The 16995-nt window shown below is 32.7% G+C and overlaps 1 pseudogene; it reads right to left on the bottom strand.

The window, feature by feature from the left end:
* Positions 1–215: 215 nt before the first annotated feature.
* On the bottom strand, positions 216–334 carry LOC111737415 (annotated as a pseudogene).
* Between the last annotated feature and the right edge of the window lie 16661 nt (positions 335–16995).

Genomic DNA, 16995 nt, shown 5'->3' with positions numbered 1-16995 from the left:
GTTCCAATTACTCCACATCTTAGCCAGCACTTGGTTTTATTGACTATTAAAGACTCAAATAAAGATAAAATCTATATAACATATCTAAATAAGCTATCTTCTATACTTTATTATTATTTTTTTTTTTAGGCGAAGCAACCCTTGGTTGACCTCACAGATTGCAAGGACCTTATCAGCTTACAATCCCCTATTTTTTAATTTAATTTTATTTTTTACATCTACAGCACCTGGTCTTCCTAGGTGGTCTCCCACGCAAGTACTAACCAGATCCAACCCTGTTTAGCTTCCGAGGTCAGATGGGATTGGGCTCGTTCAGGGTAGCATGGCTGTAGACTATTTTCTATACTTTCTTATAGTGGAATATTCTTGTGCTGATACTTTGTGCCTGTCATGCAAGCAAATGTAAGCATTTCTACAGTATCTATGTATAAAACTCTTGTTTATTTGTAGATAAGAAGACTCCTACAGATCATTACAGTCAACTTTTTATTTTATGGAGGTTAGGTAATTGTTAAGGGTGGCTATTTAGTGGGTAAGAGTATGAAAATATGTGATTCTCTGTATCTTGTGTTTGACTTAGGCCCTAAGATGGAAAGAAAGAAAGAAAGAAAGAAAGAAAGAAAGAAAGAAAGAAAGAAAGAAAGAAAGAAAGAAAGAAAGAAAAAGGCAAACTATTCCAAAGTGAGATTTTAGACCACTTACTTATAACTTGCTGAGGAGATGCTCCAAACAAGTTTTATAACTTTAGCCCAATAGCCATTTGAGGGAATAAAGTGTTGAGATTGAAGAGATTAATAAAAACATTTCTTTGAAGAAATTTGTTGCATTCCAATAGTATTCCCACTACCTAGAGGAGGAGAGAATTAAGTGTTTTTCTCTCACTTAATGCTGAATCTGAGGAGCTTCAATGGAATGTCTTAGAGAGTTTGAATTAGGTCATCTGTGTCTTTAGGCACAAAAGATGGTGCTGCGCCCATTCATAGAATATCATAAAGGCAGAGTCTGTGGCTGGATAGTTGCTCTGGTGGGATAGTGAGGAGACATGCTGCACTGGAAGTCACCTGCACCCTAACTGTGTGTTAAGTCAGAGGATCCAGGAACTGCAGGTGGACTTGAGAGAGAGCTTTGTGCTAGAAAGTTTAACTGGAAGGACAATGGGACCTGTATAGAGAGTCTGAGCAGGGTGGAATACCAGTGGTGGAGGAGAGAGATATAAACAAAACAATAAAGAGAGTCATTGCTATGTCGGGTGAGTGACATTTGGAAGTTCTTGGGGAGTGTGGATAAGGAGTGGGGTTGTGTTTTCCAAAGAATCTACAAAGGAAGTCCACAAAGGAAAGATTCATCTTTGAACACAAACCAAGACTAGAGAAAAACAACTCCAGATCTCTGAAATACCAGAAACCAGTAGAGTAAGACCTTTCCTGCTCCTTCCCTATCTTTCCCTCTTCCCAAATCCTATACAAGTCGAGTATGGGTGGTGAGAAGAAGGGGAGGAGCACAAGATGGTGAAATGGATAAAACGTCAACCATGTTATCTTACTTTGAGGTCCAGCATGAATAGTTACAGTTTTGAGCCAGAGGACAACTTCACATTTAAATTTTGAATTTGCTATTATATGTACTGGACAACTTAATTACTTGAATGAAAATGTGAATAACAGTGAGAGAAGTTTTGAAAGTGATGAGAAAAGTCATAGGGGGGACAAAGGCAGTTTGACTATAAAAAGTTAACTCTGCACTATCTGAAACTTCCACTGAAAGTTCAGTGTATGAATGTGTATGTGTGTATATATATATATATGTATACACACACACATATATATATTTATGTGTGTGTGTGTGTGTGTGTGTGTGTGTGTATACACACATATTTGGCATAAACTTACTGGGAAAAGAGAATTACACAAGAAGCAATAGCAGATCCAGCAGTAAACGTTTTCAAGTCTGGAAACTAGCAGAACAAGTGATAACAGATAAAGCAGAACCAAGAAAGCTGAGTCTTCCTCAATGGGAGGGCCAACAATCAATTTGATTTAATTAAATAATTACTAGAAGGCTTAGGAGTTGGCTAGCACTAGAAACATGTAGAAGTAGAGATGAAGTTGGATTGCTGAACGTCTGTTTTAAAACCATTAGAATTTCTAGATTGCCTTCAGGTTCTTCCATGCCCTTCCTCTTTTCTCCCATAGCCCTTGTATATCTCTCTATATTTCCAAATAATGTACTTATATTCTCCTTCCTGACTTCTCATTTTTAGATAGTATCTTTTGAGTTCCAGCTATTTACTTTCCCACACATTTTTCTATCCCTGGTAGTTTTATGTCATTTTAGGTGATCAGTATATTTATATTATTATGACTATGTAAATATTATTTACTGCCAAGCCAAATAGGACACTCAATTATTTTTCCTGAAAATATTTTTGTTTCTCATGGCATTAACAAATACTTTTCCTTATAAATTTTTATTATGTTTATATGCTTATATCCAGAGGAATAAAATGATGAGCCATACAGGATGTTCAGTAAGATAACATCTGCATTCACAAGATTAAGTCTTTGAGGAAAAACTGAAGTTGAGGATAGAGCAAGACAGTCCTGAATTAGAACCAGCAGGCAAGTCATATTGACTAGGGAGATTTGATGTCACTTCAGTTTAATTAGTCTAATATACTGTATTCTCAGCACTGTATTAGGCACTTAGAACACAAACATATTTATTTTCAATTCGGACCATGCCTCATCTGTCACATTCTAGTGTTGGCAGAGAAAAAAATAACCAAAAAGTATTTGTTATCAGGTGATGTGGGTTCTCAAAATAGAAATCAAATTCAATTATTGAAAAATAAAGAAAATTTATTTATTAGATATGTGATATATAGACTAGGATTCATATCTGCTATATACAGTAGAGAATTGGATATGCTTTCCTGGGATGCAATTGATAAAGCTCATCTGAAGGTATTAGCTTCAATATATCTGTGGTGTTTGAAAGCCTAGCAAGAATCAGATTACCTTGGTAACACATTAAGCAATAGAAAAAAAGATTGAGGACAAAAATGTCTAAAGAACACCAATATTCAAACAGGAAGAAGACAGTCCCTTAAAGAATACTAAGAAAGTATTTTTAGAGAAGCCTCCTTTTGAAGGAATGGCCTGTGTCTGAAGGTATAACATTGCTGGCCTTGCATTTCGATCCAAAAGGGCTATCATCTGATATGTTTAGGTTTCATGAGACATATTACATATTGCTAAAAGAGAAAGTCTTTCTTGCCTTTCATTGTTCACATAATTAAGCTAAATGAAATTCGTCGTTTTATATTAACTTTGACCTTAGCTGGAAAGGAGAATTTGAATGTTGGTACACATAAACATTTCAATAAGCTTTTATTTAAAGAAAAATCAGTGTTTATCACCAAAACATGGAACAAACACAAAAAAGAGCCTCAAAAATATGCATTAGATTATGGGCAAGCCATGATTCATCATAAACAGCTGTATTACAGAGTAGTCTGAAAAATTAGAGCTTAGTGGCTTGGTAAGTCTTGAATCTTTTTTAGTTTCAATTGTCTTCAAGGAGCCCATAGTAATAAATTTTCTCTGGTATGCATACTGGTATTCTTGGGTACTTTAGAGATATAGATTCTTATTTAGGATGAAGCTGAAGAGACTGCCAACATTTCATGTGTCGGCTCTGGTAAAAACTGATGTTCGTGAGTTTCTGTCAGTTGTCACTCAGGATGGATTTCAGTTGCCATTGTGAATATAAAAAGCTCACTATCCCATTACTAATTCCCATGAGTTATTTAGTCCTGTCTTTCTCTTTGTAAAGGTTAAACTCTTATCTTTCTGTTAAAAAGTTAGATAATTAACATTCTTACTTACAATGCTTCCATAACATCTGTAGATTATGCACCATTAATCAAGTTCCTCTGCAGGCATGACTGACTTTTGCAAAGAAACTTGGGGAATAAATCCCTTCTCTTTAGTAATAACTTTGTTGTTATTATGGTTAAAAAAATCTCTTTCTGAGAAACTCAATTTAGAGTAACAGTCTCTAGCTACTTAAAACGGATATTATAAAATCATATAACAGAAATATGAGTAAATGACATATTTTAGAATCTTTAGCAGTGCTGACATCTCTTTGCATTAAAAACTTTAGAAATTGTAATTTCCAAAGCATTGCATATTTATAAAATCATTTGTATTGACATTTAAATTCTCCATTTTCAAACGACAGAAGCAAAAATTAAGGATATATACTTTATTAGCATTTTAGCTTGAATTTAGAATTCATTTGTATAGAAAAGATACAAAAAAAATCAGATTTTTAACATTCTAGAATTTCTGTGCCTGAATTATTTGTCAAGAGCACCTGCACAAGGCAAGTGCTGGACATTTATAGAAAATATGTCCTAGAAATGATTTGTTCATGGGAAAAAATTTGTTTTATATCTGTGATGTTTCCTTGACATTTTCTTTCTGCTATAGGTTTCTTATAATGCCTTCTTGATCTGTCTGAGAAGATAGGTTATGGGAATTTTTTGGAAGTTTTAGAAATCCATTAAACATAGAAATAAAACCTCTTTTTTTTTCTATAATAAGACCTTGTTTTCAATTCTCTCTCTTATATTCTCTTTTCTTTTCTTTTTACTTCCCTTGGGTAAGCGGTAGAAAATACCAAAGCACATTGAAGAAAATAATATAAGATTGTTTTGGTTGGATGACAAAAAATACACATGAATTGGGTCAATAAAACTAAATATCAGTATTTCATGACAAAAATATTAACAAAATATCTTGACTTAAATGGCTCTTTCACTAAATTTTGTATATAATAAAATTTTCAAGAATAAATATTGACAACCTGATAGAAAAGCATGTATATTTCTAAATCTCAGTGGTAGTCATAACAATATTTTTTTTAGGCAAAGGATCCAAAGTTTTGGAAGACAGAAGTCATAATTAAAAGAAAATGGGGTGGTGCCAATAGATTGTGATTAGGTGCACTGTGAAACATTATAGAGTGCAGATATCTTCTAAAAAATATCAATTAATTAAGATCTTTATATGAGACTTAGACCTTGAAAAAATATGTAGAATAATTAGGAATCAAGAAACTTGCCTGCATAAAATATTTTTCTTGTGAAAATCTTTACATTTGGTGTTCACTTAAAGTTTAATCTCTAGTCTTATTGGACAATTCATAATTACCTATGAATTTTAAAATCTTTATAAATGAGCTTATATTTACCTCTATTTCTTCCCTTCTTGATGACCTTATACTTATCCTTAAAGAGGAAAGGAAAATCTTCTCTGTGAAGATTTTGTTAAAAAATAATGTTTCCTTGATCTGATTCTATATTATTTGGAGCAGAGCTTAATCACTTTGTATCTTACCTTTGTGCTTGTGTGTTTTGTTTCTCCATGTTAAATATTATCTTGGAAAGGGGAAGGGCCATATTTCAGCCACTATGTTTCAAGAAATGAGCTCAGTGCCTGATATGAGCGGTCATAATTTTAAAATATATGGAAAAGTATGGAAATTTATGGTCTTAAGAATTAGAAACAAGAAGGGGCACAGTTAATATCTTAAGCTTAAGAAATGCTTACTTCTTTCTTTAGTTACCAATAGCCTCTGTGATTCATTACTATTTCCTAATGGAAGACTAAATTAAGAGTAAAAGTAACTAAGAATAAAGATTTAAGTGGCAGACTGATAAAAATGAACAATTCAAACATTATGAAAAAAAATACTGTGACATATTTTGTAACCTTGAATTTAAGTGAACTGTTATTTAGACACAACGGAAGGGGGCGGGGAAGACTATAAAAATTAAGCATTTGGAAAATTATAAGGTATTTCTAGATTTTACTTACTTGACCTTTAACATATAAGCAAACACAATTATGTCAGAGTAAATGTTGAGGATATCAAGTACCAATTTCCACCTGGAAATAATAACCAAATGCCCTTAAAAGTGTTTTGTACCAAAAGTTCAGCAGATGTAGGCACAAGTAATTCTACTTGCATATTTGTTCTTACATCTTTTAATTTTAAATCTATGTGTTATTTTTATTTTTAAGTATACCGAGAGCAAAGTTGACTAAAGAGATGAAAATTGTTCTACTGAGTCTTCTAATGTAAACTCACACTCAACTCTTCTCTGTCTCTCCCCACTTCCTCCCTCTCTTTGTGTTTCTCTCTCTATATGAATATATTCTTGTTTAGTCAAAGACTTCTTTCAGTTTATATTTTTTACTTCTATATTTCCAATAATTAGAACAGTGGCTGACATATAGTAGAAACTCAATAAATATTTGTGGATGTATGTTATCAAGGTAGGTCATACATAGAAACATGGTCCTTGTTTGGTAGTTAGTGATACCTAATGACAAGAAAACCTCTAATAAACACACTAATCAGTTTCACTAAATACTCCTGCTAAAATTAGAAATATCTTCTTTCTATTCCCAGTCTAGTATTTAATAAAGATAAACTAATCACAGAACCCTTCGAGGAAGGCAATGTTGATCTCTATCCCAAAAGTCCAGAGGCCAGATTGATATAAACATTGGTATATTTCCTCTAATGAATCACTTTGAACATCAGTTGTACTATAATAAAACGTTTTCTAGAATATGCAGTTATAAATATTGTCAATAAGAGAAAAATCAAGTGTTTATTGAGTTGTGTGCTGAGCTTTCAGGGCAAAGAGAATTCTTCACTTTAACAGCAGTGTATAAGATTTAAGGGTATTCAATAATCTTAACATTTTGGAGTTAAAGTTTTGAGTTTAGAAAGTTATTTATGTGACTGAGCAAGGACACACCATTTGATAGTGAGTCCTCAGATGAGAGAATCTGTCACTCCTGGATCCCCATTTAATGCTCATTTCAGTACACCCCTATAATTCAACATACCGTGCAATTTAATAAAATCCACTTATCCAAATATTAAACTAATTTAACCATTATTATAAGATAGAATGTAATGTCTTAACGTAAGCAACAATCATTCAAGGACATCTGAGTGGGAAGCCTCAGTTTTCTTAATTGATAGAAAACCCAGATTTGATATGTATAATGCATATATAGTCAAGAGCTCCATTATGTGGGAATTTTGAAAACTTTATTGTAGGACGTCTCAGATTTCACAAGCCTTTGGCATTATGATAGGCCATGATCTTCCTTGAATTGCTTCATTTTCTCAAGCTCTACAATTGCATTTTTGTTGTCCATTTGTTTTTTGTTTGTTTGTTTTTAATTTAGTGGAAATTTCTAAGAATTCTTTAGAATCTATTTCTAAAAGTTATTTTGTGACACCTTCAACTGACTAGAAGACTCTATGTTTAGGACACTGATGTAAAATGTTATCTTTGGATGGTGTAGATAATTCTTTAAAGCACTATAGTGTTTGAAAATGGCATGTGAGTCAATGCCATTTTATGAAACAATAATTAAAATAAATAATTAAAATAATGATGATGATGACAGGAGAAATCTTTTGGGAAAAGTATTTCAAACTGAATCATTGAATTCTTTCAACATTTGAAGGTATCAACCTGATAGTCAGACAATAGAACATATACAAATTAATATCTTGGTCAGGTGGAGAAGTTAAAAAAATCATTTAATAGAACTCAATGTGTAGCTATTGATTTCTTAGGAGATAGGATTGCTAAAGGCTGAATTGCTTCTATGATTAAATCACAAGCTTTAGCTCTGGCATCAGTGTTTCCTTCAGTGAAAATCACAGAGGATATCTGCAGATCCCTAGAGCTGTTTTTCTGAGTAAACTAGTAAAACATAAATATTTCCCTGAGGGGTTTTGATCCAGTGCTAGATTAGCTGCCTGAAGTTGATCATTTCAGTTTTTCTTGGAGAGATCTATAGCGGTAGTTACCTACTTGACTTGCGCTTCTGTATCTGAGAATTAAAATGGATAACAGTTGAAACCTCTGCATTTATTTAGTGTACTGCCGGGCAAGATGGAAATGTAGGTTCCTAATGTATCAGCCTTTTATTTTTCTACCTTCTGGGTTAGATATTATTGTTTTTGCTGCTTGAAAATATTGTATTCTAGAAAGGGAAGTTAGGTATTTAGAGTCTAGAATTTATCACCAGTCACTCTTTAACCTCATGAGTGAAATAAGCACCACTAAAAAACAAATCTTATGAAACAAATTACACACATATCAAATCCTCAAAACCCCAAACAAGGTTTGCAATAATAAAATGATTAAGGAACATGGGGCGAAAGACTAGGTAAGGTTTTAATCAATAAGTTTATTGGGAAATCTCAGCTTGGTGATATACAAACCCAAGATAGTTTTCTTTTCCCCCAATCTTTGCCTTTAACCATACTTCGTTGATTTTCCTCTTTTTTTTTTTTGGCCCATAATGACATCTTAGGATATCCCATAAGTTTTCTCATCACTTTCTGTTATTAAAAAGTGCAATCTAGTCTTGTCCAATTTAAAACTTTATTTCATCACCTTTTCTCCTCCCAATGCTAACTCAAGGAGTGTTGCATTTCCACAACTTGAAATCCTTTTAAAAATAATAGTTAACTCTCATTTATGTTTTATTATAGTAGTCACACTTTACCTTATTTATACTTTTAAAAATCTCTTGGATGTTAAAAATATCATGTGTTACTTAGCACTTTTATTACCATAATTATGCAGTTTTACTCTTACTCTGACTGAAATGGAGAAGAATGGAGTAAAGGACAAGGCTTTTAAAACACAAGCATGTACAAGATGTGTGTGAGCCAAAGGTGAGTATATATAAAGGACATTGTAGTTCTTTCCCTAAATTCATTCTTTTGTTTCTGAGTAATTCTCCCATACAACATGTTAGAAGCCTAATCGTTTTGGAGAAAATTGGCTTTATCTCTGGCTCTGGGGATAGGTCAGGTGACTCAAATCTAAGCCCATTACTGTAAACCCATTCTTTATCATTCAATGTGAGCTAATGAGACATGCAAAGAGATTTGCTGAGAAACTTTTGGGACATAAATTGATTAGAGTCTTCTGAGATAATTTCAAAAAGTAACTGTATCTATGTGCTTAGATTTGGAAGCAAGAATTGGGAATTGATAGTGGCCACAGTATGTTGGGTAAGTCAGTCTTGGGGTGAAGCAGAAATTTAGAGAGGAAAATGCATGATACACAAAAAAACTGGGTTCTTAATAAGATCATTCTGCTGTGGAATTAAGTCACTTCTAAGCATCCCCTCAATACTTTTGGACTTTCCAAGCAAGAAAACCAATGGATCTCATTTTATTGTTTAAGCCAGTTTCAGCTGAGTTTCTGTTGTTCTCATTTGAATACCTCCCAAGAAGTACAGAAATTTATGAGTGGACAGTTCTGCTTCTCTTAATATTTTTAAAAAACTTGAGAGATGAAAATTTTTGCTCTTGAAACAAAAACAGTAAAACATGGAGAAATTTGATAACTTTATAAACTCTTTTGCGTTGGAATGTTTTCACCATAGCCATAATGTATGAAAAATATGCATCAGAATATCTGTTATGTTAGCATAGACATTATTATACAACACAGTAACTATGTTTCCTTTCCTTATTGAGATACCTTCCTTTAAAATTTGTTTAAATAATGAATGAGATATCCAGAAAACTTATCACAAGAAGAAAGCAAAACAATCAAAAGAATACTGTTACCAAAAGAACAAAAAAATGTAAACTGAAGTTAAAAGATATTTTAACTTTAACAATATGATAAAAAGAATGAGATTACTGGAAGCATACCATAATCAACTTTTCCATTTTATTGGTTTAGTTTAAGGGTGAGATGGCTTAAGATACATTAAAGACAAATATTAGTACTGCTTTTTTTTACCTCAACACTCCTCCTTCAATCTGTTTAAACTTTATATCCTTTTTGGTAGGAAAATTAAATTATATTAATACTTATTTTCTCCATTATGATATAAATTTTAATTTTTCAGCTATTTAGAACTCTTTTTTTTTTCAGTAAGAAAAATAGTTCTTACAATCAAATTTTTGGACTTTTAAAACTATTATCTCTATTTTGGTTTAAAGAACCCATTTTGATAGTCAAAAGTCTAGGCTTCAACACTTTTTCTTTCCAGTTTGGCTCTCCTCTAAGTTAACAAATCTCAGCCTCAATGTTCAGTTTTAATTCTGGAAGGGCCACAGTAAAGATAGTTTTGAGAACAAACAAAGAGAAATCATTTGGGTTATTATTTCAAAAAGTTATTCTACTGTGAATATTAAACTTACATAAACCAGAAGTTTGCTGTGCCAACCCTTTCCTTCTCAGAGGGTACTTCTCCTAATCTGCTAAGTGTTTAGAAGTTTAAGCTTAACTGTTGTTTCATATGTCCTTTGCAAAATGTTCCTCTGTGGTTATAGGTTACTGAGGCTCTTTCGGGTTACTGTTTGATTCTGTCAACTATCACTTTGACTTTAAGACATAGTCCACTCAGTGGACTAATGGCTCTTCTTTGATTGGGTATTGGATGGAATGAATGGAGCAAAACTCCTCCATTTTTTGCACCCTGTCAGTCAGCCTTCAGAAGACTAACACACCAAACTCCAGGCATATTTGGTCAGGGAAATTCCATATGGAAATTACAACATAGAAGAGAAAAATTAAAGTTCTAGCCAGTTGGGACTTCCCTTTGAACCTGCTATCTGACTTCAACTATATCTTTACAGATACATCTTAATTAAGAAGGGCACTGCCGTGGTTACTCCCTCCTTCCCTGACCTCGGGTTTGTTGTTTATGTTCTTTTCCCTTTAAAACTTCTATGTATGAAATTTGACCTCATTTGCTTCTTGCAAATGCTAACTTCTCTGACAGGTTGGACTCTTACTGCTTGTATCCTTCTTGAGTACTACAATGGGGCTTTGGTTAGGTGGGCATGCATATTTGCAACTTCCCAGTCTCCTAGGCTCCAGTCTCATGAAAGAGTTAAAATGAATATTTGAATTTTATGTTTGTTTTCCCTCTTCACACTGTTGTTATAACTGTTAGATGAACTGTTTAGAAGACTCATCTTAGAAACATAAACTTTTTTTTTTTTTTTTTTTTTAACACAACAGAATCTAAATCTCTATTGAGGTAAGACTATTTCTTCTATTAGTGAAGCTGTTTGCTGCTACTGGGTCTTCAATATTGTACAATGGAATCTGTATAACGTACTTAGTGTTTGCTGTAAAGAACTACTATAGCTTTTAATGGTTGCTTTCTTTGTTGGATGGGGAATGGCATGCATCCAAAGTTAATTCCTGGGATTCAGATTCTCTTCTGATATGAAAGGGTAGGACTGCAAATTTCTATCACCATGTCTATGTGGAGATTCCTTTAAAGTTAATCCAGAAGTTCATTAAATTTTTAAAATGTCTTTGCTTTTGTTTCAACTTAAAAAGATTTTTGACCTTAGGCAGGTTATATTATGCCAAGCTTGGTTTTATACTTTAGCACATGACAATTATATAAGCTAATAGTTCTGCAGATCTTGGCAGACTTTTAATATATTGCCCTTTGTTTGTTCCTCTAACTTAATCTTTACTACATTCTGTCTTGTATTATAATTACATAATTAGTCATATGTTAAGGATCTTCTTTAATATAGCAAAGTTCTACTAAGCACTATGTGGGACTAGAAGCATTTATGTACATATGTATTTTTCTCTCTTCCATTAAGTGGAGATATCCTTGAAAGATGGGCCTTATTAATTATTGTGTCTCCCGTAACATGTAGCACAGTGCTTTGTTCAAAATAATTCAGGGATTAGCCATAAGAACAGAGGATGAGAAAACTATTTTCGCAAAATTTGCAAGGCTATTACCGAAGTACATATCATAATACACTGATCTTTCTCTCAAAATGATCAGAGAATAGTTGAGATCTTTGACTCCTGTAGTCTAATCATAGAACTCGGTATTTTAACCAGGAATGGAGATGAGTATGACTCTTTCATCTTTGCTTATTGGTTGTAATCAAGTTACAGGGTCATTACTTCTGATCAATCATAATGATCTCCTCCCAGGACTTATAGGTAAGGGTTGCTTTCTTTAAAAGAACTGCTCATAATTTTTTAGTGTGTTTGTCTCTTTTTCTTTGTCTGGTACGATATTTTACAGACTGTGGGTGCTTAATAAATGTTAAATGGTAATTCTTTCTTGACCTGACTGGATTTGAGGAGCTTTCAAAAATTTCAAGCAAGTGTTTTAAATGTTTTGTGCTCTTTAGGATTTTAAAATAGAATTATGATGATCTTTCCAAAGGAAGAAAGCAGAAAGTTGCTCTCATCTGAAGGCCAAGCAGTTAAAACTGATATGGTTGGTCTCTTTTGGCTCATTAATTGCATCTAAGTGGATACAGAGAGCTGAGGCTTTTGTTAAATAATTGACACACTGTTAATTCCAATTTGTAAATTTTCTGAAGATGGTATTATAATAAAGCAAAAAATGGCCTCTGTGGCATAAAGTGGAGTGGAGAGTCAAATAAATGCTGCATAGAAAGCCAAACTAGATAACTTAGGTTTTCTCCATATCTTCAATGTATTGATGCCAATTGTGATGCTTATAAACTTGTGGCTTCATCAGCGCCAAGACCGCAGGAAAGTGGCCCTGTAAATAGCTCCATATCAACCTGTATTTCCTATTGCTGCTGTAAAACAATACCAAAATTGTGGTAACTAAAAACAATGCAAATTTATTATTTGACAATTCTAGAGGTTGAAAATACGAAATGAGTCTTACCGGGCTAAAATCAAAGTATCAGCAGAGCTGCATTCATTGTGGAGGCTCTTAGGGAAGAAACTTTACTTGCTTGTTCCTGTTTTTAGAGGCTAATTACATTCCTTGGTTTATGATTTCATTCCTCTATCTTTAAAGCCAGTAGCGTACCATCTTTGAATTTCTCTCCTGCTCTGACGTTTGTTTCTCTCTGATATGCACCCTTACAATTAAATTGGGCCCACTTGGATAATCCAAGATAATCTTCCCATCTCAAAGTTCTTAATTTAATCACACCTGCAAAGGCAAAATTCCTTTTGCCATGTAAGGTAATAATTCACAGCTTTGGGGATTAGGATGTAGACAGCTTTGGGGAGGCATTATTTTGTCAAATACATGATAAAAATAATAGTTTAATTATTTTAAAGGATAATTTTATATTATTATGGTATTTTTAAGGTATGAGAGCAAAATATTATTTCAATAGGAAAATAATAAAATTAAAAATTGAGCAAATATAATGATTTGTGTGGTGAAAAAACATGGTTTTTGAAGTCCTGGGTTTAAATCATATCAGTGCTAGATATTCATGGCAGATCTTCTAATTTTCAATTTTATTACCTAAATCCTAAAGCCTACCTCATAGGATTCTTTGGAAAGTTGTTTTCTTTTTGTTTTTTTGTTTTGGTATCAACACATACCATGATAGTTTCTAGACTTTCAATTTATTAACTACCTACTCAGGGAGAGCTGAAGTTTTTATTTTATTTATTTTTATTATTATTTATGCCTACAGCACCTGATCTTTCTAGGTGGTCTCCCATCCAAGTACTAACCAGGCCCGACTCTGCTTAGCTTCAAAGATCAGACATCAGGCTTATTCAGGGTGCCATGGCCATAGATCGTGGACTGTAGCTCCACTGGGGTGTGAATTCAGGACCTTCTGTGTGTACGTTGACTTACTAACCGTTACACTATGGAACCATGTCTGAGAGCTGAAGTTTTAATTGTTAATTATTCTAAATCAGTATATTAAAAAGCATTTGGGCTGGTCATTAAATGAAACTCAGGATGGCATTTAGAATGTTCCTGGTGTAGCCCTGAGAAGAAGAGTGCACAGATGTTCTATTGTATGCTAACACTTATCCTAGTAGGATAAGACAAAAAAAAAAAAAAAAAAATTCCATTTGGACAATTTCACTACTTGATGCAAAGTTCTGGCTTCAAAGACTCCGTCAGAAATAAATGCAAAGCTGAGTGTTTGATATCAGAGTATTAGGCCTATGATCTCACAGAGTGGTGACTAGACATTAATCAAATTACTGTCTTCAGTTAGTAGATTCTGTTGAAAAAGTAAAACAAATGAGAGCAATAGGTGTTTTAATCAGTTAATAAATAGATCATTATATCCAAATGAAAATGGATGAAAATTGAATTCTACGCGACAAAAACATTATTAATTTTAACTTGAAAATACATTGGCAAGTACTTGCTGTTAAAAATTATTTTATACCTAATTTTTTCTCTTTTGATTTTGCTATGTAATTAAATTTATTCAATGGCCTCTTCATTCCATTAACATTTATCTGAAGCATTGATCTAATACTTAATTTTATTGTCATTTGATATCAAGAGTTATTAGAATTTCTTTGGAAATTTGTATCCTTTGGGTGGCTGCCTTAAATATTTTTTAATCTGGAAATTTATTTTTAAAATATTTTGGCTGGTCATGATTTGTGAAGATAAAACAGGCTACAATTGAAAAACTATATGTACTATCATATTTCTAATTTTAGTAATGAATAAAATCATATGTTTTAGAAGATTTGATTTAATGCTTTTTGAAATAGTATTAAATGATACATTTTGATTTTGTTACACCATTGGTTATATAAAATTACTAATTTTTTAACATCGAATACATTCGTGTAAATGTGCCATCAAATAGCTAATAAAGTATAAAGAAATCATTAGCCTTTCTTCAGAAAGATATCTAAGCTGGTGATCTATAAAATTTTGAGTTCTTCTGAGTGTCACTTGGAGTTCTGGGGGATGTCTCTTTTTGAATTCAAAAATCATAAATTGAATATCTTGATATACTTGAGTAAGCGAGAAATGAGCACTGCTTTTGCAATTGACTCATAGATGTGATCCTAAGCAGGAGGGCAAGGATGAAGAGGGTAAGAATGAATAATAAATGTATTCGAAAATGAGATTTAACATGTAGAGAATACCAGAATTTTTCCAGTACTCTAAAGGATCACAGTTTTTTTCTTTTGCCAGGCATCTTAAAGAATAGAATATTTTACTGATTTTTTAATCCTCATTAATTGTTATTTTATCTTATAATGAAAATAAAGTCTTTAGAAATATTTCTTGCTTCAAAAATATGCCCAAATGGCTCTTCATTTTACAGACTTTATGTAGAAAACCATATTTTCCCCTAAGATTTTCTTCTAGTAATAGTTATACTTAATATATTAAATTTTTTGTGTGTGAAAATTTACTTTCTTAACTTGACATTAGGATTAAATCATTTCAATAGCAAATAAGTGAAAATAGAATCAGATGCAAATTTTATAGGGTTGAAAATTTCCTCACAACTTCAGCTTCTTTTTTAGACATAAATTTTCCTTTTATTTTTATTTTTCTTTAAAGATTTTTTAAGAATTCCAGCCTCCCCTACTGTTGCTTCTTACATAGATTCATGTTGAATATGTATTTCTCAGCATCTAGAGATGCTGATTCAGTGTAGTTGGTGACAGGTGTCTCAATGACAAAGGCAGGAGGCCTTTAAAATCTTCAGTTTGGAAGTGTAAGGATGGGTATGACATAGGCTCATGCTGACAATCTAAAATGAAGGCTCTTGGAATAATTGCTTTTCATTCAAAAGTTAAGAAATGCAGCTGGGTCCTCTTCACCTCCAATTCTTGCAATCTCTATGCATGGAATGGAGAATTGTCTCCTTCATTTCTGAATTTCCCTTCCCTCCTTCTTTAAAGTAACTAAAGATCAATGAAAGTAGTGCTATTCTGGTTCTTTCTAAACTCGGCCTGACCAAAATAATCCATTTAGCTGGAAAATAAGTCTAATATAAATAGAAAGGCTCTGTGTTCTTATTTATAAAAGAGCGAATATCTCTTTTCCTTCCAATGACAGGGGCACAGAGGCACTGCAGCACAACCTCAGGCTAAATAGAATAAGAAAAGAGAAAGCACTGCCTTTCTCCAGAAATGACTTGGAATATTTATTCAGATGACAGGAAGAATAAATTAGCTGAAGATTTATTGGAACCTATTAACTCTTGTGCATGAGTTGTAGATTAATTGAACTATAAGAATATGTTCGTCCATGAATTTCTCTTAGCTGTGCATGGCAAACTGTATGGATGAACACATGCATTAATAATTTTTAGAAATAAACATGACACAAGGAAAACAATAGTTTGCAATGGGTTAAAAATCAAGGTAAAATCAATATAGTTATATATATCTTTACATGAATTAATTACTAACATGTTTTCTGTCTGAATTTAGCTATACATAAATACAATTCTTCATAATACAGTGAGGAAGCTTTTGTCACAATGACTTCCTACACAGCACTTTGAATTTTTAAAGAAAAGCTCTTCATAAATGAACATCATTATAACCTTAGTGCTTCTGGATAATTTGAATCTGTTTTACAATCCACTGTTTAGTAGTGTAAAGGAGCCACTAGTGGTCATAAGAGCAGCCTTGACAATTGTCAGCTTCCTATACATCCAGGGCAGTACCTCTGAAATTGATTGCTGTCAAGAACAAATCACAGGTAAATGAATATCATATCTGATAATGAAGCAGACTGAAACGGCCAAGACATTCCTACTAAATTTAAAGGAATGCAGTATCATAGATAAATAGCTGCTACCCAACCAACATTTTTCTTTTTGATTACTCTGTAGTAAGGTGGAGAGTCAGATTGGTTTAAAAATATGTTGAAGCTACTGCTGAAGTTATCATACAAATATATAATGAAGAAAAAAATATCCTCGCATGGTCATTTGAAGAGTAAAACATAGGGTAATTAGAGATGTATAACTATTTAATTCACCATTATTATCAAATGCCTGTGAATGGGTTCAAATTATTAGTTTCTACTGACAGAATCTTTTATATTTTGAGCAACATTAGGTTTTGTGTTATAGAAAGCAAAAACTCCATTGTAATTCCTGAATAAAATTTTCAGGTGGTTCTCTTTTTTATCTTTTTTC

The sequence above is a fragment of the Pteropus vampyrus genome, unplaced genomic scaffold, assembly GCF_000151845.1.
Source record: "Pteropus vampyrus isolate Shadow unplaced genomic scaffold, Pvam_2.0 Scaffold26, whole genome shotgun sequence".
NCBI lineage: Eukaryota > Metazoa > Chordata > Mammalia > Chiroptera > Pteropodidae > Pteropus > Pteropus vampyrus.
The sequence above is the reverse complement of the archived record's forward strand: the minus strand, read 5'-3'. Positions and strand labels throughout refer to the sequence as shown.